Raw genomic sequence first — 22,472 nt, 5'->3', positions numbered from 1 at the left:
TATGTATGTATATATTTGGTTGAAATGTTAGATATTTCGAAGACCAGTACTATCAACAAAACTGCTTCCACCGGAAAGTAATCGCCACTTCAGATGTACCTACAGAATGAAATGGTTATTCGATTGGCCCCGAAAGGGGCTTTACGACTAAGAGAATCCAATGTGTGGGAATCAGCAAAATAAGAGGCACGCAAATTTACCGTTTGCATTGAAAGTGTCTATAATTTTTTTTTTTTTAATTTTGATTCACTTATTTATCTACAAATACAACCGCAATTGCTTATCATATTCTAACTTAGTTATTTGAAATCCGCCGTTATTTTGTTCTTGGGAAGCTATAGAATTACGTATTTCTAATGTCCTGTTAAGTTCTGAAGTCGTTCTCGCAGTTTCCTCTGCTGCACCAGTTGAAGCGCCTTAAAGTATGCTTCTCTTTTAACCAAATTATGACGATAAATTTAAGAGTCTTACCGATTATAAAAATTGGATTTCAAATAAATAAAAGCATTTTAGGCTAAATTTACAAGGATAGAAAAAATTAAAATATGAAATATTGTCTATGCTAAATTGTGTCAAATCAATTTTTTTTCCAAGTAACATTCTGTCGTTTAAACCTAACCTTAGTTTGGTTTTGAATATTTTGATCTATTTTTGCGCTTTCGAATTATTTATTCCTACAAAATTTTTCACTGTGAACATTTTCCGTAACATTTGCGTGATTATTTTAAGTTTATTATGGAATAATTTTAAGATCATTGCGCATACATTTCGAGATAATTTCGGGTTTGTTTTGGCAACTACTTAGGGATCATTTCCAGACTATTTTGGAACTATTTTTGGCAGAATTCGAAAGAGTTCATTTATGCTTTTCATGTTGCGGGCTTTTATTACTTTCGTTCGTTGTCGTTTCGATAGAAATTATCACGCTCCACGTGTACTTCTTTTTTCATTTCTCTACATAATTTCATATACCTGCTGCGAAGATTTGCGTTTGATGGGTGGTTTTTACACTTTTCTCCAAGCTTGTTTTTTAGATGAATTTTTTGAGCAACTTTTTGCTAATCCATGGTTTTAACTTATAATAAGATCTGCGAGGGATAAAAGAAAAGCTAGCAGACTTAATGTGTCTGTTAAAAATGTTCAGAAAAATATTAAATGCCTTGGATACGTCTTTTTCAGAGTAACATTCATCCCATGACTCAAATCGCAATAGTTCGTTTAGAGCGTCAAAATTTATTTGCGTTAAACAAGAACTAACCTTTTTATTATTGTTTTTTGCACAGGCCTTGCTTAGTAGTACACCAGTCATAGTGTAAACTTGTTTTCCGACATCCTTTGATGTTTATCGATTTTCAACACTGAAGATGGCACAACTTTCAAAGAAAATTTGGAAAGCGATGATGGTGAATCATTCTAAAAGTATTGTAAATGGTCGACTTCATTAATACCTCCATTGGCGCACTCAAGGGGGGGGGGGGGGGTTTGGGGTTAAACCCCGCCCCCCCCCAAATTTGACAACACACCATAAAAAAATTTGTTTATAAAAGATGGTACATGCATAAATATTTGTGTAAATACATGTTGTAAAATCTATGAATATTCGTGGATGTACATTGCCAATGTTTCTCAACATCTACTGATTATGTTTATAAACAAGCAGTGTGGAGATACATATTTCGTTAAGCTAATCGTTTATCAAAAAATTTCCACGGTTTCCGTTGAAACACTTCGAAATATTATCGATAAAGAAATTATCAAGATAAATTGTATCTCGTTTTTAACCGAAACGAAAAGCTTTCGTTAACGTTAAAAACGTTAACAAAAACGTGATACTTTATGTTTGAATTGTGCTGGCAATGCTATAGCCATGGTGAAGCCGTAAGGTGGTAACAGCGAGCGGACATACACACACAAACTCCATGTAATTTGTTTGTGTAATTCAACGAATTGGTAATGTCAAAAATACTCTGAGAAATGTTCGTACTGTCAAAATCCATGAGAAAAGTTGCAATCAGCTTGGCTAATGCTTTTACCTTTAATGACTCCGCCATCAATCAGCTTTGCCAGCATAGTTTGAAATTAATAATCAACATAAACGATTTGATTTCGTTTTGATATGGCAGAAAACGAAGCGAAATCATTTCGTTAATTTGACATTCTTAACGTTAATAAACGAAACGAAATTACTTTGTTTCCTTTAATAACGTTAATTATCGTAACGAAATGATATCGGTTCGTTGGTTAAGTACGCCTGCCTAAAAGTATGCTGTGGATATTAGCTGAGGTTTGTTTTAATTTAAAATAATTCTCCAACGATGTGCACTTAACCAAAAGCAAAGAGAGTATATTAATAAGAGGGAGCATTGTAGAGTCGTTCATATCCACAAAGTGGGACGGCTGGGCCAGGAATACACCATACGTTTTGCCCCTGCTTCGTTTTCACCATCCGGATTAAAAAAGTCATGAGCCTGGGCATTCACGCAATTTTAGTGATGTAAATTGCATGGCGCCAGCGCTGCGATGATTAATAGATTGTCAACATTTCGTTCAACGAACGCGCGCAATTGCCACTTCTGCTCAAATTTTCCAAGATTTTCCATTGTTGATTTAACTTAAGCTGTTATGCCAATATTTTTCAGCCAGCTTATTTCAAATAGGTAATTTTTCCAAAAACAAAATAAATCACAGCAAAGATTTCAGAGTTAAACAGCCTTAAAAAATCAGCTATATTGAGGCGGACAGCATAGCAAAAAGTAAGGTGAATTCCTCGTACTGCCGTCCCACAATTTCCACAAAGCTTTAGAACTCTACAAAGTACCATCTTATATTTAGAGAGTCTTTGGTAGTGGATAATTGACAGTCTATAGAAAAACAGTTCTTGTCGTCGCTGCTGGTGGTCAAATTTTTTGTGCCATTAAATTTAAAAAAATGTCGAAGCGTCAGCTTGATTTAACTAAATTTTTTTCTAAAAAACCCAAAGCAAATGATGAGCAACCATCGTGTTCCAGGAAAATAGTTGGTAATAATAAAAATTAAAAATGCATTATTCATTCTTGCAGATTTTAGCTCATGTTGAAATTACAGAAGAGTCCACTATGGTCGTAGAAAATGACAACTCGAAGGACAGCAGTCCACATGATATTTCAAATTTCATACAAAAAAAGCTTAGTAATGAGGAAAAGGTAGAGGCGTTGAATAAGGTTTGGATTCCCACTGAAAGGTTTGCTTTCCCTTCAACCGGGCCACGAAATCTTAGGTTTCAGCATAAGTGGATAGCGGAATGGGTTTGGATTTGCTACTCTCAAGCAGTAAATGGAGCATTTTGTAAGTTTTGTGTCCTTTTTAAAAATAAAAATGTGTGCGGGCAAAATAGCACAGAAAGAATGGGAAAGTTGGTGGAAGAGCCGTTCAATAATTGGAAAAAAGCTCGAGAGTATTTCGCACATCATAGTAAAACTAATTACCACAAAAATAGCGTAGAAAATGCTCATTTCATTATGAAAATAGTAAGCAAGCAACAAGAACCCGTTTGCCATCAGATTGACAAGATGGACAAACAGAAAGTTTTAGAAAATCGGAACAAATTAAGGCCCATCATTGAAACAGTTTTCTTTTGTGGAAAACAAGGACTTGCACTAAAAGGACATCGGGACTGGGGGCGTATAGAGGACGCAAGTGCAATAAATGAGGGCAATTTTAGGGAGCTTTTGAAGTACAGACAGCAGTACAGATACACATTTAAAGAGTGTGTTGTCGGAGAGCAGCAGTAATGTACACAAGTTGGAGGATTCAAAACGAAATTATCGACATATGTGAGAAATTGATTTTAAAAACCCTGTCTGAACAAGTTAACTCCGCCAACTATTTCTCCGTTCTTTCTGATGAGACAGCTGATATATCTGGTGTGGAGCAAATATCACTCTGTGTTAGATATTTTGATAATGGTATTCACGAAATTAATGAAGTTTTTCTTAAGTTCATTCTACTGAAGGATTTGACAGGAGAGAGTATGTCAAAAATAATTTTAGAAGAGTTGGACAGAATTGGACTGGACCTAAATAAAATGCGCGGCCAAGGGTACGATGGTGCTGCATCAATGAGTGGCCAATTTAAGGGTGTACAATCCCACATTTCTAGGAAGTACCCTAAAGCTCTATATGTACATTGTGCAGCGCACTCGCTAAACTTGGCCGTTTCAAGTTCGTGTGGAAATGTGTATATAAGAAATTGTCTTGGTGTTGTAGGTAAATTGTATGATTTTTTCAATACACCTAAAAGGCAGAGTGTTTTACAGGAGTATCTGCAAAAATTAAAGATTTTTGACCACAAAAAATTGAAAAAAATGTGTCCTACTAGGTGGATTGAAAGATATAATTCAGTATTTGTTTTTACAGATTTTTTTGATGGGATGCTAATCTACTTAACTGTGCCATACAAAAAAGTGAGTTTGTAATTGCTCTGCAATGCGTTAATCAAGTGTTTAGTAAAGCCAATATCTTATGTAAATTTCTTCAAACTCGAAGTATTGACTTAAAACAAGCAGTTGACTTAGCCGATATAACTTTGAAAGATTTATGCTTGATAAGAGAAAATGCCGAACAAGAGTTTAGAACTTTGTTTAATATTGCTCAGAAGCAAGCAGAAACGAATGGCTTCACTTTAACAAAACCAAGGGTTTCTAATCGGAGAAATTAGGCGTCGAAACTTTTTACCGTATTTATCTCTACATCCCATTTTTAGATGCATTTATTTCTAGTCTCAATGATAGGATTCTGAAGCATAAAGACTTACTCATTGGATTCAAAGTTCTTTTTCCAGAAAAGGTGTTTACACTTGACGATGATGCTGTAGTTACTTTAAGAAAGTTGTATAATTTTTATTCCGATGACTTTGAGGGAGATTTCGAAGATGTTAAAGCAGAAATATACGTTTGGTATAAAACTATTTCAAGCTCGAAGCTCGAAGATAGGCCGAATACAGTTTTACAAGCTATTGAACTTTGTGGAAAGGAAATTTTACCAAATGTATTTAATTTACTGAATATTCTAGTAACTCTTCCTATTACAACATGTGAAAATGAAAGATCATTTTCATCACTTCGAAGACTGAAAACGTATTTAAGAAGTACAATTTCCCAAGAGAGATTAAACGGGCTAGCACTTCTCTATATGTATAGAGAACTTACTCCTTCAGTGGAAAGATTTATAGACAAACTTGCAGAAAAGTCAAGAAAAATTAACATACAACTGTAATGACTTCTATAATTATATTAATTTATGTATATTATTGTGTCTAATTTATGTTCATGAGCATTAATTACATTCTTAACGTTTAACATGTTCATAAAATTCTTTTATTAAAATGTTTGAATTCCTTTTTAGGTTTAGTTTAAATACAGAGAAAATGCAATGAATTGAGCTTTAAAAGGTGCCTTTGTTTAATGTGTGCATACGGAGGTCCACTCCCCAAACATAAATTTAAGTAAAAATTGTCTGGGCGAATTTTGAGTATTTTTTTTTTTAATTTTCCGGTGGGATATTGAAACCCCCCAAAATATTTTTCTGTGTGCGCCACTGAATACCTCAAAGCCCAACCAAAAATGTTCAAAAAAGTAAAAACTATTACAACAAGTAAGGAAGGCTAAGTTAGGGTGTAACCGAACATTACATACTCAGTTGAGAGCTGTGGAGACAAAGTAAGGGAAATCACCATGTTGTAAAAGGAACCTAGGGTAACCCTGGAATGTGTTTGTATGACATATGTATCAAATGGAAGGTATTAAAGAGTATTTTAAGAGGAAGTGGGCCATAGATCTATAGATGGACGCCATTTAGCGATATCGCCATAAAGGTGGACCAGGCCTGACTCGAGAATTTGTTTGTACGATATGAGTATCAAAAGAAAGGTGTTAATGAGTATTTTAAGAGGGCGTGGGCCTTAGTTCTATATGTGGACGCCTTTTCGAGATATCGCCATAAACGTGGACCAGGGGTGACTCTAGAATGTGTTTGTAAGATATGGGTATCAAATTAAAGGTATTAATGAGGGTTTTAAAAGGGAGTGGCCCTTAGTTGTATATGTGAAGGCGTTTTCGAGATATCTACCAAAATGTGGACCAGAGTGATCCAGAACATCATCTGTCGGGTACCGCTAATTTATTTATATATGTAATAGCACGTACAGTATTCCTTCCAAGATTCCAAGGGCTTTTGATTTCGCCCTGCAAAACTTTTTCATTTTCTTCTACTTAATATGGTAGGTGTCACACCCATTTTACCAAGTTTTTTTCTAAAGTTATATTTTGCGTCAATAGACCAATACAATTACCATGTTTCATTCCTTTTTTCGCATTTGATATATAATTATGGCATTTTTTTAATTTTTCGTAATTTTCGATATCGAAAAAGTGGGCGTGGTCATAGTCGGATTTCGGCCATTTTTTACACCAATACAAAGCGAGTTCAGATAAGTACGTGAACTGAGTTTAGTAAAGATATATCGATTTTTTCTGAAGTTATCGTGTTAACGGCCGAGCGGAAGGACAGACGGTCGACTGTGTATAAAAACTGGGCGTGGCTTCAACCGATTTCGCCCTTTTTCACAGAAAACAGTTATCGTCCTAGGAGCTAAGCCTCTACCAAATTTCATAAGGATTGGTTAATTTTTGTTCGACTTATGGTATTAAAAGCATCCTAGACAAATTAAATGAAAAAGGGCGGAGCCACGCCCATTTTGAAATTTTCTTTTATTTTTGTATTTTGTTGCACCATATCATTACTGGAGTTGAATGTTGGCATAATTTACTTATATGCTGTAAAGATATTAACTTTTCTTTTAAAATTTGAATTAAAAAAAAATTTTTTTTTAAAGTGGGCGTGGTCGTTCTCCGATTTTGCTAATTTTTATTAAGCAGACATAAAGTAATAAGAGTAACGTTCCTGCCAAATTTCATCATGATATCTTCAACGACTGCCAAATTACAGCTTGCAAAACTTCTAAATTAGTTTCATTTAAAAGTGGGCTGTGCCACGCCCATCGTCCAAAATTTTACTAGTTTTCTATTCTGCGTCATAAGCTCAACTCACCTACCAAGTTTCATCGCTTAATGCGTATTTGGTAATGAATTATCACACTTTTTCGAAATTTTCGATATCGAAAAAGTGGGCGTGGTTATTGTCCGATATCGGTCATTTTAAATAGCGATCTGAGATGAGTGCCCAGGAACCTACATACCAAATTTCATAAAGATACCTCAAAGTTTACTCAAGTTATCGTGTTAACGGACAGGCGGACGGACGGACATGACTCAATCGAATTTTTTTTCGATACTGATGATTTTGATATATGGAAGTCTATATCTATCTCGATTCCTTTATACCTGTACAATCAACCGTTATGCAATCAAAGTTAATATACTCTGTGAGCTCTGCTCAACTGAGTATAAAAATTACACCAACTCATTCAGTGATTAGGTAAATTTTTTCATTATTTATTAAAACTTGCATTGCCATAAATTCTATAGACAGTTGATAAGTTTGCGATAAAATAAGATAAATAACATTAAGTTTGTACTCATTCGTTTTATATACATACATACATATTTACGACGTGAGCACTCGAGTTTATCTTAAATCGATAGGTGAATAAGAAATAATAAAATTTAGATGCTCATATGACTATAGTAATTTTGCAAGCTGTAAACAATGGAACATTTTTTTAAATCAAATCCTAAAAATTATGTTTATCTCTCTTTCTTTGCAGTAAATGCGTGAGTGTTAGTGCGTGTAAAAGGGAAAAGTAAAAGAAGTGCACATCTTTACATTAAATCGACGGTTTTATGAAAAAGGAAAAAATAAAGCGATTAAAAAAGTTTTGTGGTGCCGTTTTTTATAGTGAATGGGGTGGAGCGCGCCCCACCTAAAACAAGTCGCCTCCATGAAATTTTATAAACAAAATGGTACGTGGTCAAATACACGATGTGAGATTACGTGAGGATACAAAGAGCAAAGAACATTTAAAACGGTAAGTGTTTTTATTTTTATTTTAAAAGGAACAAACACATTTACATGTATATATTTAGGACACTCCTTCGTAAACAAATATATGGTTTTTTGCTTCTCTCACCACTTCAAACGGTAACAACAAGATCAAAAATTTCACATTTTGTTCCCAATTTTACATGGTTAAGACGTGTCGCACAGGGGTCGAAAAAAAGATTTCTAAATAGGACCTCGAACGATTTAAATTAAATTTTTTTATTTTCTAATACCGGGGATATCAGATATGTATATATATTAGTGAATTTTGGTCTCGATTAAAAACGACTAAGGGTGTTGTAGAGAGGTTCAAGTTCAAGTTACACTATGAAGATGCTGTATTTTGAAATATGAACTAGAACCATATATGATCGTATACTGTAATGTTCTCGAATTTGGGTTTAAGAAAAAAAATTATTTTAATATTTTGAGTCTAACCCGTGCGACACCACTTACCATTTAAAGAAGTAGGACTGCAAAAAATCGGTAATTTCATTTATAAGGAGCACACTAATGTTCATGTAGAGTTGAGTTCATAGATCGAAATAAAAGTCGCAGTGAATCGAGGCCTTATAATAATAGATGAGCTCAATCGCAGAGGCTCAATACTACAGAATATGTCTATACGAAACAAGCTCATATTTAAGTGTGAATGAAGATATTACGTTTGTCATTATAACCCTGCAAAAAATGCGATTAGTCTGGGATGAGTCCGGAATGAATCGCGAAGCAGTATGCGACTAATGCCAGTTTTGATCTTTTTGTATGCATTGAACTGTTCCCTTTTGTTTGAGTATGCCTTATGAAGAGACTAATTATAACCATTTATACCCGAACGGCAATGATATAACAAATCCCCTTTGTACCCATAGGGGAACGAATAAAAATGTATTTCTTTTCTCATCAAAAAGTGTTAGTTTTCGTATGGTACGAGGTTATGTACATTTTAAGCACAATATTAAAACTTGCTAAAAATTGTTATATACATCTAAGTATGTAAAGAAATTATTAAGTCGCCAACCCATTCAAAAGTCGACAATAATGGAACATATGGTCCAAGTCATTTAGGTTCGGTATAGGGCTCCACATTTTTCTTAAATAGTTCGAATCAATCACCTATAATCTCTTTTATTTAACTCACCTCGTTGCCGCAATTTTTTATGTTTCTTAAATTGGGCTAGATAGATTTCAACCTGACTAATCCCAACTGTACCCAAAAGGGACTAGAGGGGATCAGTTATGCCCCAATGTAGACAAAATAGATCATACGGAGACCGCTCTCCTTAGGGAATAGTGGCACTATTTTTTGCAGGGAATGTTTTGGTATGTCAAAAATATTTAAGAAAAAGATTTACGTGTTTCAAGGTCGTGTTTTAATGTTAAAAACACACATTGTTATCTGCACTCAGTAAAAGTTATACGAAATCCTATTGTAAGCGATATCATGTATTTGTTCAATAAAAACTGAATTTGTTGTGTTATCGGGAAATTACTTACATATGTATATATTTTTGGTGAAACTGAAATTATTGAAAGGCTAATCTTGGTTCACTGTTCTATTAAAAACAATTGGACACATTTGAAATAAAAAACCAAGTTTAAAAAAATTTTGCCAGTAACCGATGTGGAGCATAAATTCAATATACTTGGACATGAAATAGGGCGTTTATGAAGAATATTCTATAAGGTAGGTCGTTTTTTAATCGGCAGGGTTATTACACTCAGCAATTGATTTATGATATTACACTGGCAGTATATTTGAAATTGATTTCCAAGAAATCAATTATAATAAAAATGAAAGCAATTTTTGAAGTTATTTATTTTGCGTACCATTTGGCGCCCCACTGTAGTTGCATCAGGGGCATGGTGACGCCCCCTTGTGCAGCAGCCCCCATTGCTGCATCACAGACTGAAAGTAATAACACGTAAAATAAAATAATAAAAAAAATCAACAAACCATTAATTAATAAAGGAGTCCGAGAACATCTCCAGGCGAAAGGTGTGCCTGGGCTTAGAGCAGTAGTCTGAGCTGTCACGTTATTAGTGTCGGGTTTTCAGAATTCTTCGGTGCTTTTCGTTTGGAAAATATTTTTATGGTGAAATTGGACTGTGATATGAAATTTGTTTCGAAGAATACTCTGTCACAGGCAAAAATTAAGACTCCTCTTTACGAAATGTTGTATGTATTATATGTACTAAGTACAGTTGGTATGACGGTAGCGTGCTCGGCTATTACACCAAAGGTTCTGTTTTCAAGGCAAAAGAAAAGCAACATCGAAATGTTTAGATAAAATTTACAAATTTTGTTTAAGCCAGGTCTTCCCTCTGCAGTGGTTTGGCAAACTCAGTGTAATTCTGCCCTAAAAGGCTTCTCATCGAAAAGTCATCTGCTGGCAGATACCGTTCAAAGTCGTCATAAAGCATGTACGTCCCAATTTTGTAGGAAAATTTAAAAATGTAGCAAGACGCAAATTAGAAGAGAAGCTCGGCCTGACTCTCCTCAGATGTATATCGAGCTTGTTTAAATTTTTTATTTAGGTACATTAGGGAGATCCCTAAAAAATCAAATGCACAACTGTTTTAATCGCACCTCTTCAAATGGTATCACCACGTTAGAAGATGTGACATATACACTTACGGACAAAATAATATGTGTACCCAGCTTTGGTTCTCTTTAATATAATATAACTTTGTGTGGTAATATTAATAATTTCAGTTACTTATATTAAATATATGCAAATAATTATTGTTCACTCATTTAAAAGAGAAGCGTATCATAATCTATTCTATTGGGATGGCTTTAATTAATTTTTGCCAAATTTCCAATTGAGTGCTATCCCATCTCAATACTTCATCTTTTGCCAAAATTGCTTATAGTTTTGAAATGAATAGGATGACTATCTTCTCCTAAGGTCAATCCACAGGTTCTCAATCGTGTTGATGTCAGGTATGTTTTATATCGTTATCTTGGTGATAACTCAAGCTGAGTGGGATGTTTTTCCCCGCATATGGATGCTTAACATTTCGCAAAATACCGTTGCACCTAAGTAGGTATATCTTAAGCGTGATACTTTCAATTGAAGGGGTAAAACTAAAAAAATATTGTATTTTTAAGGACCACCCTAATCTTCTATATATATATAAAAAGAAGTGTACATTTTGATTGTCACTCCATAACTCGAGAACGGATAGAAAGATTGCCATGAAATTTGTAGGAAAGATACAGGAAGGAGAGATGATGGTTATTTGATTTTGAAATCAAAAAAAATCTAGAAAAAAATCAAATATGTATATAAAAGAAAGTGGTGTTAGTTACACTACGCATAACTCAAGAACGGATGAACCGATTTGGCTGAAAATTGGTGGAGAGGTAGCTCAGAACCAGGGAACGGACATGGGATACTTTTTATCCCGTTCTGACTAGGGTCTTGAGATCAAAACGTGGACCTGGGTAATCCTGGGTTATGTTTGTAGAGTATGGGTGTCAAATGGAGGCTGTTTATGAGTACTTTGATACTGGGTATTTTTCGTACCCCTCGGTGACTAGGGTCTCGAGATATGGCCAAAACGTGGACCGGGCACCCCTAGAATGTGTTTATACAATATGGATATCAAATGAAATCTGTTGATGAGTGCTTTAGTACAGGGTAGTTTTTATACCTATTGGTGACTAGGGTCTCGAGATATAGGCCAAAACGTGGACCCGGGTACCCCTACAATATGTTTATAGAATATGGATAACAAGTGAAAGCTATTGATGAGTACTTTAGTAGAGGATAATTTTCATAACTCTGGGTGACTAGGGTCTCGAGATATAGGCCAAAACGTGGACCCGTGAACGCCTAGATAGTGTTTTACATTATGGGTATCAAATTGAAGCTGTTGATGAGTGCTTTAGTACAGGGTAGTTTTCATACCTATTGGTGACTAGGGTCTCGAAATATAGGCCAAAACGGGGATGAGGGTAACACTAGGATGTGTTTTTAAATTATGGATATCAAATTGAAGCTGTTGATGTGTGCTTTAGTACAGAGTAAGTTTTGCACCGCTGGGTAACTAGGGTCTCGAGATATAGACCAAAACATGGACCCGGATACCCCTAGAATGTGTGTGTATTATGGATATCAAATGAAAGCTGTTGCTGAGAGCTTTAAAGTAATTTTCATTGTGATATTCGATTTAGTCGCATCAACCTGGCAAAACTGATAAATATGCATGCGAAGCCGAAATAAAGACATGAATTAATAATACCCACCACCTATTTACATACGTCCTATTCGATTTGCCTGAAACTTGGTATATAAATATGCCTATATTAGTATTTACGATGCTTTTTTTCCGGGAAGTAGACCAGAGACGGACTGGGACTGTGATTAAGACTAGGACTGGGACTGAGGCTGAGACTGAGACTCGGAGTGGGACTAGGACTGAGACTCAGAATGGGACTGGAACAAAATACATACCACCAAGAATGATAAAAACTTAAGAGAAGAGAAAAGAGAGAAGGAAAAGACTGAGAAAGAGATAGAATGAGACGAAGATGGTGATAGATGAAGCGAAAAATATGGAGGGAGGAGTGAATACAAATATTAGGAAAAAGTGTAGAGGGGCGAGGGCAGAGTTAGACGGAAAAAGCTTATTAAAATGTATGCAGATAGACCAAAAATTTAGGGCAGAACAATGTCTGCCGGTTCTGCTAGTAGGTATATATAAATGCTTCTATTTAGGCCTCATGGATTATATTATCTATGAGATCGTTAAATTAGATTACGGTTGCCAGACGTACTGATTTAGGCAGGACAGTACTGAATTTTCACTCGCTGTCCTGAATTTTCACAATTCCCAATTCAGTACGCAAATATCCCGATTTTTTACAATTCTGTCCTGATTTGTACTGATTTTTCTATCTCGACATATTAATCGCAAAACTTCTGAAGTTATTTCACATGATTAAAAAAAATTTTTGATTTTCATGATCAGAGTCGCCCTGTCCTGTTTTACAAATATCCTATTCCACTTTGTTACCATACACATAAATACTAAATAAAGTAAACAGAGTTGCACACGCTTTGAAATACGCGAAGTGCTTTGCAAAAAGCAAGCACATTGGAAATAAAGTTATTTGGAAAAAAAATTCCAGTACAATAATAGATTGAAAGTATTTCGTTTAGGGAACGAAATGAATTTCTCTCAATTCACGGATATAATTAATGATTTTTATATTAGAGACATCGATTTAAATATGCTGTTTGCAAACGAAACATTAGTTCAAGTTTGAAAATAAATGGATACCATTTTTCAATAGCGGCTCTTTTCCCCAGTTTGAAAAAATTTGTAACGTTACTTTCTCAATTCCACATTCCAACGCAGCTGTTGAGCGAATTTTTAGTTTAACGTTTGCAGCGTGGAGTAAAGAAAGAAATCGCCTTCCAGTTAAATCAATTGAAAGTGAACTTCAAATAAAAGAAAATTTTAAAATGAATTGCGAGGAGTTTATTAAATTAAAAAAAAAAACAATACGGGCAACAACTAATCAAAATGGCACAAAAATCAAACAAGTATTAGGAAAAAAGCATATCCGTATGAATATGTAGAAAATAATTTTATTTTATTATACATAAATATATACTGTAAATGTTACAATGTATGAATCAATCAGTATGTGGATATTCATACGTGAATATAATGGAACTTATTGATCTCTAAATAAGTATGAGCGTACTAGGACGCCGTACATGAATAGTATGTACCTAAATATGTATGTAAAAATTAATGTATATTTTCTTTTTTAATGTATGGTCAATAAAACTCGCTGTGAATTATAGATATTTTGTTTTTAACAAAAGAGTACTGAATTGACTTGATTTTTTAGAGCTGAAATAGGCGAATGTACTGAATTTCCCCAAAAGCAATCTGGCAACCCTAAATTAGATTGAAATTTGGGTGGTTACACAGTTTCCGAATCCATGCCTAAGCATCGCGAGACAAATTAAAAAGTTTAGCTTTTCTTTTGTGCTCGTTTTCAGCTAAACTTTTTGGGGATATTTAAAAGTACATATGTATTTATTTGTATCTCATCCGGTATTGCAAATTAATATTAGGGAGTGACTTTTGTTTATAGTTGACGTAATGAGAAAGTGAAATCTGTTAACTTATGACTTAAAAATTTTGCAAAAAAAAAAAGAATTTATAGGTAGGTATTTTACATTTTATCCAAAATGTATAGTTCAGGAGACGAACTCTTGAAAATTCCAGAAATATTTACCACTGAACCACACTAAAGCTCATAAATGAATAAATATGAAATTCATAATAAAAAGAAAAAAGGCGACGAAGCGTCGAAGTATGTAATTTTTTATCATAAACAAATTGAAACAGGCAGCAGCCATTCATTCATGGGAATAAATTTCTTAGACCACTCCAGTAAGTCTGTAATTTTCAACGCCATCGTAAACATTACAGCGAGAGCGATAACAAGCACAACAAATAAAATAAACAGCAACAAAAACAGCTGCTCATATCAGAAAAAGCCAATAAAAGTGGTCGCGAGTCATCGGCTACGCAGCTGATGTGAAATTCAATGCGAACTGCGAATAATTCATATGCATATTCAAAATGTAAACTTGTTGTTGCTATTTTGAGATATACATATGTATATATGTACATATATAAACATAGTAGGTATCTGTATACAATATATTAACGATTGATATGACATGATACATACATATGTACATAAGGATAAGTTGAGCTCAGTTATGCTAAATGATTTCAACAAAAAGCCACATAAAATTTCATTCCTCATGCCCACTTAAATCTAAACTGAAATGCATACATGCAAACATATATACAAACGTACATTCGTATCTACATATGCATGTAAATAGTAATTACGCTGGCGGAATGTTATTTGAAATGTGCTGCATCAGGACTCAATACAAAACCAAAGCTTTATTGTAAGTTGAACTTCCTGTTTCTTCTTGCGTTGTTGTTAATGCTGTAGCGCTCATTTGTATTGGTATATACCAGGAATGTTTTTTGTATTGCTGTATAAACCACACATTCGCCATAAATAATTTACTTTAGAACAGGCAGGCAGCTGTAAGATAGTCGCGGAGTTTTGCTGTTTCTTACTGTAAATTTGTTTCTTTCATCGCGAAATGAATGTCGTTTCAATTTTCCAGTAAATATTCTTCTTCGCTTGAATTAAACCTCTTTCATTTCCTCTGACCTTCTTCAGTTTGCACTATGACTGGATTTGTTTAGCTCATACACCCATACATGGATACTATTTGCATTTGGATGTGTATGCAACAAAAATTAAATCCAGACTGCTGCTTTTGTCGGTCTATCTTTTCACTTTGATGACTCCAAGCAATTCACCAAGCGGCTTACCAACCAGCAGTCGCCACATCACAATTAAAAAAAAACAACAAATCCGAATACGGCACAAGTATTCATATACAACGAGCAAAAGTACGAGTAGGTAAATGTTGTCAAATATTGTCGTCGTCGTCATCATCGGAATAGGCGAAGTGTAAATGATTGCCACAAGACATTTTTTTAGGGCCAAAGCAAATAAAGAAAAAGGGCCAAAAATATAATCTCCAATATCTTCTTATTAGCTCTTAAAAAGAAAGTGAAACGTATAAAAATGTTAAAAGAGTTTCAGCCATTCTGATTAAAGAGTTTTTGCGCATGTGAAAATACTCCTTTCCCAAGTTCGTAATTACTTTTAACAGCGAAAATAATTTCAGCTGATAAAATCAATGATCAAATAAAATTCTTGTCAGGAAGTGCTCCTTTGGACTCCCTCGATCAATCAAAATCACGCTCCAAAAGTACTCACCCGTGATGACTGTGGTGCGTATAGAAGGAGGTTCAATTATGAGCTTTACGCAGTCATAAACATAGCACTTATTTGGCATCCATAACTATTGAAAGTCCGTCGTACAAGTTTAATTTCCGTCAGGATCCGCTAATGGCAGCAGGAGCTTAAACTTTTCTAGTTTACACGAATGGTTCCAAGTTTTTAATTGCTGTGAGAAAAATCTTGCAAACGTTAAAACTAATTGCACTCTGGTAAGATAGAGTGTTATATAAGCCCTAATAAGTCAGTTTAATATAAAAAAAAATATATATATTAAAATGTTTATGACAAAAACTTATTCGAAGAAATAAATCAAATCATATCTAACATGTCCGCATCGGTCCATTTTTGATGCAAGTAAATGAAGGGACATTACCACGGTTGCCACTTTTGGTACATTTGGACCAAAAATGGTCCATTTGGTCCGGTCCCTTTTTTTCAATTTTGGTCCTTTTTAGGCGGTAGCCACGATTTTGGTACTTTTCTTCGTTTTTCACTGCGGTTAAAATTCACAACTCTGCCCACAACATTTGGCACACTTTCATTACACATATAATTTTCAATTTACTTATGTATATATATGCTCAGTCAATAAAATGTAGCAGACCAATGACATTTCATAGGAGATATTTTAGGCGAGGCATTAATAAGTGATGGATCTAAGGGCAAACACATTACACGGACTTATCAGGAAAAAATCTTATTTTAGTATCCAGATATTAGTATCCAGATCGGTTATCAAACACTTATCGTGATAGATTATTTTCACTAGTTGAGCTAAGAAAATTTTTCTCAAATGCACGTGTGCCTCTAGGAAATTTGGCAGGGCTTTCCACTGATGGAACCATTACAATGGCCGTCGAGTTAAGATTTGAATTGAAAACTAATTAAAATAATGGAACTAATTGGTTTTATGTTTGGTAACACTTTCAAAATTTTTTATTACGAAATCCTATGTAAAAATTGCAGGAGTATTGTGGTGTTAAGGCACGCCGAATACTTGAAAACTAAATAGCTTGGCATAAAAAATATTTTAACTGTAAGTAAGGCAGGAATACTTATTGGAAGCGGTAGCTTTATAAATGAATACCGAATCGCGATTGAAAAAGTTTACATTTATATTCAGATTTTGAAGTAAATATAAGAAAGATTTGATTTCGTAGGTACAGAGCCCCGTAAACTTCAATAACAACGCTGTTAACTAATTGCTAGTACCTACTTAAATGTAATCAGGTTCCGTTATTGCACTGTTGAAACTTTTAAGACGTTTGACTTTTAATCTGAAGCCTGGGGCTAGATTCAGTAAATCTGGGGTTTTCAAAAATGACACTTACTAAATCTAGGCTTTGGTATGAAATGTCAACGTTCAGGGGAAAATGATGCTTTATGATTTACTGAGTTGGATCATAGTAGCTACACCCAAACTCAAATTTTTGAGCCTTTTCTTACTAAAACCTACATAACTGCGCTATACATTTTTTTTTCTTCCCAATTAACAACATAATGCTGGAACTAAGAGCTTTGTCAGCAAAACTAAATTCAAAACGTATAGTTAGTGAAGGCATAGACTTTTCCTAGAAATTTGAAAATATAATACCTAAAAGTAGTGTTTTTGTTTGTGCAGTTTGAATTAAGTCTCCTATTCGCTAAGTTTATTAAAATTTTGTATAGGAAACCATGGAAGCATCCTGAAATTTTATATTTAACAACGACTATGATACTTTTGTAAATTGCTTGTATCACAATCAAATAAAATAAAAATTTGGTCCTTTTTTCGATGAATTTTGGTCCCAACTGAAAACATGGTGTGGCAACCGTGGACATTACTCAGCCATCAGCTTACGTCGGTCGGTTGGCAGCAAAGCAAGCGGCTACGCACGAATGCCGAAGTGCGATTCAAATGAGCGATGGATATGTTTATGTGTGTGGATGTTATGCAGAGCATTCAAGTGGTATTGGTGTGCGCATCCATAATAAAAATATTTAACGTGCACTCTTAATGAAATGTGGCAACGTAGCCATCGCCAAAGTTGTTTTGTTATGTATTTTTAGTATAAAAACCTTAGTGATTTGGCTCTGCTTTAGCGTAGTCTCGCTTGCTGCCGAATGTCTGCTATACGCTGCCAATGTATTAGTGCATATCTGTGAGATACTAAAACAAAGAGTAAAAATTTCCTCGCTCGTTCGTTCATTCGCATATTTGTTTGCAAGTAATTTTTAGCTGCGCTATTTCAGGTTATTTCTACACGTCATGGCTGAGTTTTCTGCCAGCCTGACTGCCTGCCCGCTATTATTGCTGTTTATTGTCTGATTCTACGTCTGCCTATCGGCCTGCACGTTGAACCATTCGCTGTATGCGTGTTTTTACCTTTTTTGTAGCCTGCGGCGTTGTGTCAACTTCTCGTTTACATGTGTGTGCGTGTGCTTGTGTTAATTTGTATGAGTTTGTTTTTCTTGATTCTTTTCGTTTTTGCCTCATTGTTGCTTTTCGCAGATACTTTTTATTTTTCATTTATACTTTAGGCTAGATGTTCGAGTAGTATGTGTGTATATGTAATTACCACTAATTGCTTGTTTTTGCTGTATTTGTTGTTGTCTTGCTCTACTCTTTCTACTCTGCTGTTATTTCTTAGTTGTGTTTCCATTTTAATAATGAGCCTGTTTGACGGGTATCTGTAGATCCACGTTGGGTAAACAATTTTTTTGGTAAAACTTTTTTGTATTTTTTTTTTAATTCCCATATTTAGGTACCTTACCGGCTCTTTGCGCACATCGCTTATGAACGTACATAGGTTTCGCGTAACTCTAGATGGTGTAGAGTTTATTTTCTTCGATGTTTTGTATTGACCAACTTCCCGAAAGCGGCAATTCTGCAGCTATTAAGGGAAAAAAAACAAATGTTAGTCTACTCGCGCACACAAATCGACATACATACATACATACATACGTACATATGTATATAGGTGCAATATGTGCATGTTTATATGTATGTAATTGTATAGGCAAATATGAAAACTAAATTCAGTATTAAAGTCTTAGGTAAGACTAACAAAAAAAAAAAAAAAAAAAAATCCAGTCAGATGCGGTACAATTTAACGCTCATATTCGTCGAAGGTTACTACAATCATGTCTAAATTTTTCCCGCTTTCTACTACATATGTACTTAATATTTATGTCTGTATGTATGTATGTGGAGGCATATGCGCACAATTTTAAGCGGCCGTCGTGGTGTGGAGGTAGCGTGCTCCCCTAAGCACACCGAAGGTCCTATATTCCAGTCCACTAACATCAAAAATTTAGAAAAAAAATTGTCTAAACAGGATCTCTCCTCAGCAGTGATTTGGTAAAAAAAGCTTTCGGTGAAAATTTATCCGAAACGCAGATGTTCGGAGTTGACACAATTTGTAGGGGATATTAAAATAAGGAGCACGTCGCTCTCTTTTTTTTATTTTTTTTATTTTTACGTCGCTCTCCTCGGAGTAATAAGTTTTTAAAAGGGCGGAAAAAAATTGTATCGTCCAGAATGAAGTAAAATAAAAGAAAAATAAAAAAACAAACAAATTTCGATATTTTCTGTACTGAATTTTTTGGATGAATGATAATCATGATAGACATTCCTACTTTAAACGAAAAAACGAAAACACAACCCTGAATCCCATTGAATTTTAGTTTCACTGAGTAGTGGCATTGGATATCTGAAAATTCATCTTGAATTTTTTTCTTCTGAAGGCGTCACCAATTTTGTTCTATCTTCTGACTACACAGAGTGTTTTGCCACGAATGTATAACACTTTAAAGTTATATTCTATAGCTAATTTTTTTACAAAAGGCAATTGTTGTGGCCAATTTCTAGAAATTGTTCCTACAATTTGGCGGGGTGGGACCTATATATTTTACGCCGACTAGTAACGACATCTGCACGGCAGATGAGTTTGCACCGAGAAGCTTTTTATGGTAGAAATACACTCGGAGTGTTTGCAAAATCTTTTGCCTAGGGGCGACCCCCTGTTTCTAAATTTTTGATGTATGTTATTTTCCTTCCTGTTTTCGTTTCGTTTTTCATTTTGCTTTCCCTTTGTTGGGAATATTTTAACAACAAATTTTGTGGGTGAATAAAAAAAATTTATTCGTCCGGAGTTTCTTGACAAATACACATTTCCGTTTTTTGTCTTGGATTCATCGTACAACATTTTTAGGAAACAATATAATAATAATGGTATTATTATAAAATTTTTTGGGGCTAATCTATAAACATAATAAAATTCTTACAGGCCTGTACATTGAATATAATTCCGAAAAGTTAATAAGAAAATTCCTTACTGGACCTTCTAAACCCAAATCAGCGGGTTTTTTAATTTTTGTTTGTATATTTGTACTCGCATCACTCAAAAACTACTGCAAAGAATTTTGTACGGCTTTCACTGTTGCGTCAGCCGAGATCTAATTTAAAGTTTAAGATACATTTCAAACCCCTAGATTCTAGGGTCTTGAGACCTAAAACATGCACCCGAGTATTTTTCAAATGTATTTGTACAATATGGTAAAATTTTTTAAATATCTTTGATATTAGAAAAAAATTGCAAAATTTACAAACGGCGATGGTTACTAGGACATTTTTCTGAATTTCACTTCTTCATCAGCTAGCTTCTCGGGAGCTGAGTATTGAACTCGAATCGCCTTTAACCCCTCAGCCATATGAATGCCCCCCTGCTCGCTTTGCAATTGGTCTCTAAGTGTTGCCTTCAGTGTTGCCAGGTGATGCAAAAAAAAGAAGCTAGATTGGCAAAAAAAGGTTAGAAAAGGCTAAATTTAGTAAAAAAAAGAAGCTAAAAAAGGCCAGAAATTTTTTGGTTAATTCATTAAATTTTTTTATATTTTAGTTTACACATTTGTAAATAAAAACTCATAAACATAACTTAAGCATAACTTCCTGTTTCAAAACATATCAGGCACATTTTTCTTGACTAGCACATGGAATTACTTTAAATGATTGCTATGTGTATATACATACATAAAAAAAATATTACAAACTAATTATTTATATAAAATATTCCCCGTCTGAAGAATCAGAAGAGCTTAAGTCTGGGTATAAAGTTTGGCTATTTACCATAGATATGAGATCATCGGTAATTTCAAAGTCATTACAACATTTAGATAAGCGTTTTAACGAGCATCTAATATTAAGCAGCGCATTAAGCATTTTAATTTTTAGTTTGTTCCTTAATTTAGTTTTCAGAACTTTCATGCCACTAAAAATTCTTTCAACTTCCGCGTTACTGAGTGGTAATACTAAAGAACTAAATATTAATTCGACAAGTTCTAAAAAAGGAGGTTCGTTTAATACATTTTTATGTTCTCGGACTTCCGACCAAAATTCCATGGTGGAGTGTACATTTTTCCATTGTATAGTTATAAGTTTTCGGCACTGCAGCTCTATTAATGCTATTTGACTTGAAGAATAACTATACTTCTCTTTTTCAAAGTAAGAAATTACATCTGGCTTTGAAATTTTCAGCAGAAAAAGAATTAATCTTTTGTAGAGAACTCATATTATTAGGTATTAGGTGTTCACAGGAACTATTGAAATTATTTTATTTTAGAAATTTTTAAAAATACATTCGGAGTGAAAAAGGCTGGAAAAACACGAAGCTAAACCCAAAATTTCGAGGCTAAAGGCAAAAAAAGGCTAAATCTAGCGTCGAAAAGGCTAACCTGACAACACTGGTTGCCTTTTTGTTGCTATTCCTTTTATTCACCATTTAGGTACATACTAATTCTATATATGTACCTTTTAATCCTAATTGTTTGGAATATTTATAGGCGGTGTTAAGAGCTTAGTAACAATGGATTTTTACAGTATTGCTTTTAGTAGCAGAACTTCTGCTGTTAACTATTATATCAATATTATTATCATGCTCATATTGCTTTATACAATTGTTTTTGTAATTGATATTAGAGAAAAATTGCAAACGGCGGTGGTTACTAGGACAGTGAGCAGCGGGACATTCATATGGCTGAGTGGAATCTGCCTTTACACGAGTATAAAGTATGAATGTTGGAGATCCGAGTTCAATACTCAGCTTCCGAGAAGCTAGCCGATGAAGATGTGAAATCATCGCCGTTTGTAAACTTTGCAACTTTTCTCTAATATCAATTACAAAAACAGTTGTATAAAGCAATATGAGCATATTTCGCTAATTAAATACAGATGATAATATTTTTTGAATATCTTAATCCGTTTCCGAGATATGTATAGGCCAAAATGCGGTTCAGGGGTATTATTATAACGGTTGCTACATTAACACCTCGGAAGCGGTTTTGCTCTTACTTGGCTTTCGAATCCACAAACAAAATCCTTCGGAAATGCATTTATGGCGTACATTGGCAGAACGACCAGGAGTATATTTTGAATATAAAAACTTAAGAGAATATATGTATGTATATAAATCCTAACCGTACCACATATTTGTATTATTTAAATCTAGATAAAGAAGATACCTCGAATTTTTCTATACACTGACGTAAAGACATATATGTATATGGGGTATTCCATCCCATTTCGACCA

The 22,472-nt window shown here is 34.3% G+C and overlaps 1 protein-coding gene and 1 long non-coding RNA gene across 6 annotated transcripts in view; one reads left to right on the top strand and one right to left on the bottom strand.

The window, feature by feature from the left end:
• The window catches only part of spen (split ends), a 204,128-nt gene that overhangs the window by 37,507 nt on the left and 144,149 nt on the right, over positions 1-22,472 (top strand). For all 5 annotated transcript variants that reach the window (XM_067768862.1, XM_067768863.1, XM_067768868.1 and 2 more), the window contains one exon: positions 7,762-8,022. The gene's annotated coding sequence lies outside the window, so the exon portion shown is untranslated. The remainder of the gene's footprint in view (positions 1-7,761; positions 8,023-22,472) is intronic.
• On the bottom strand, positions 13,604-18,961 carry LOC137241357 (uncharacterized). The gene is made up of 3 exons (XR_010949983.1): positions 18,858-18,961; positions 18,663-18,782; positions 13,604-18,579 (listed from the first exon to the last, which is right to left on the bottom strand). It is a non-coding gene; the product is annotated as an uncharacterized lncRNA (long non-coding RNA).

The sequence above is a fragment of the Eurosta solidaginis genome, chromosome 2, assembly GCF_040869045.1.
Source record: "Eurosta solidaginis isolate ZX-2024a chromosome 2, ASM4086904v1, whole genome shotgun sequence".
In the NCBI taxonomy this organism is placed as follows: domain Eukaryota; kingdom Metazoa; phylum Arthropoda; class Insecta; order Diptera; family Tephritidae; genus Eurosta; species Eurosta solidaginis.
The sequence above is the reverse complement of the archived record's forward strand: the minus strand, read 5'-3'. Positions and strand labels throughout refer to the sequence as shown.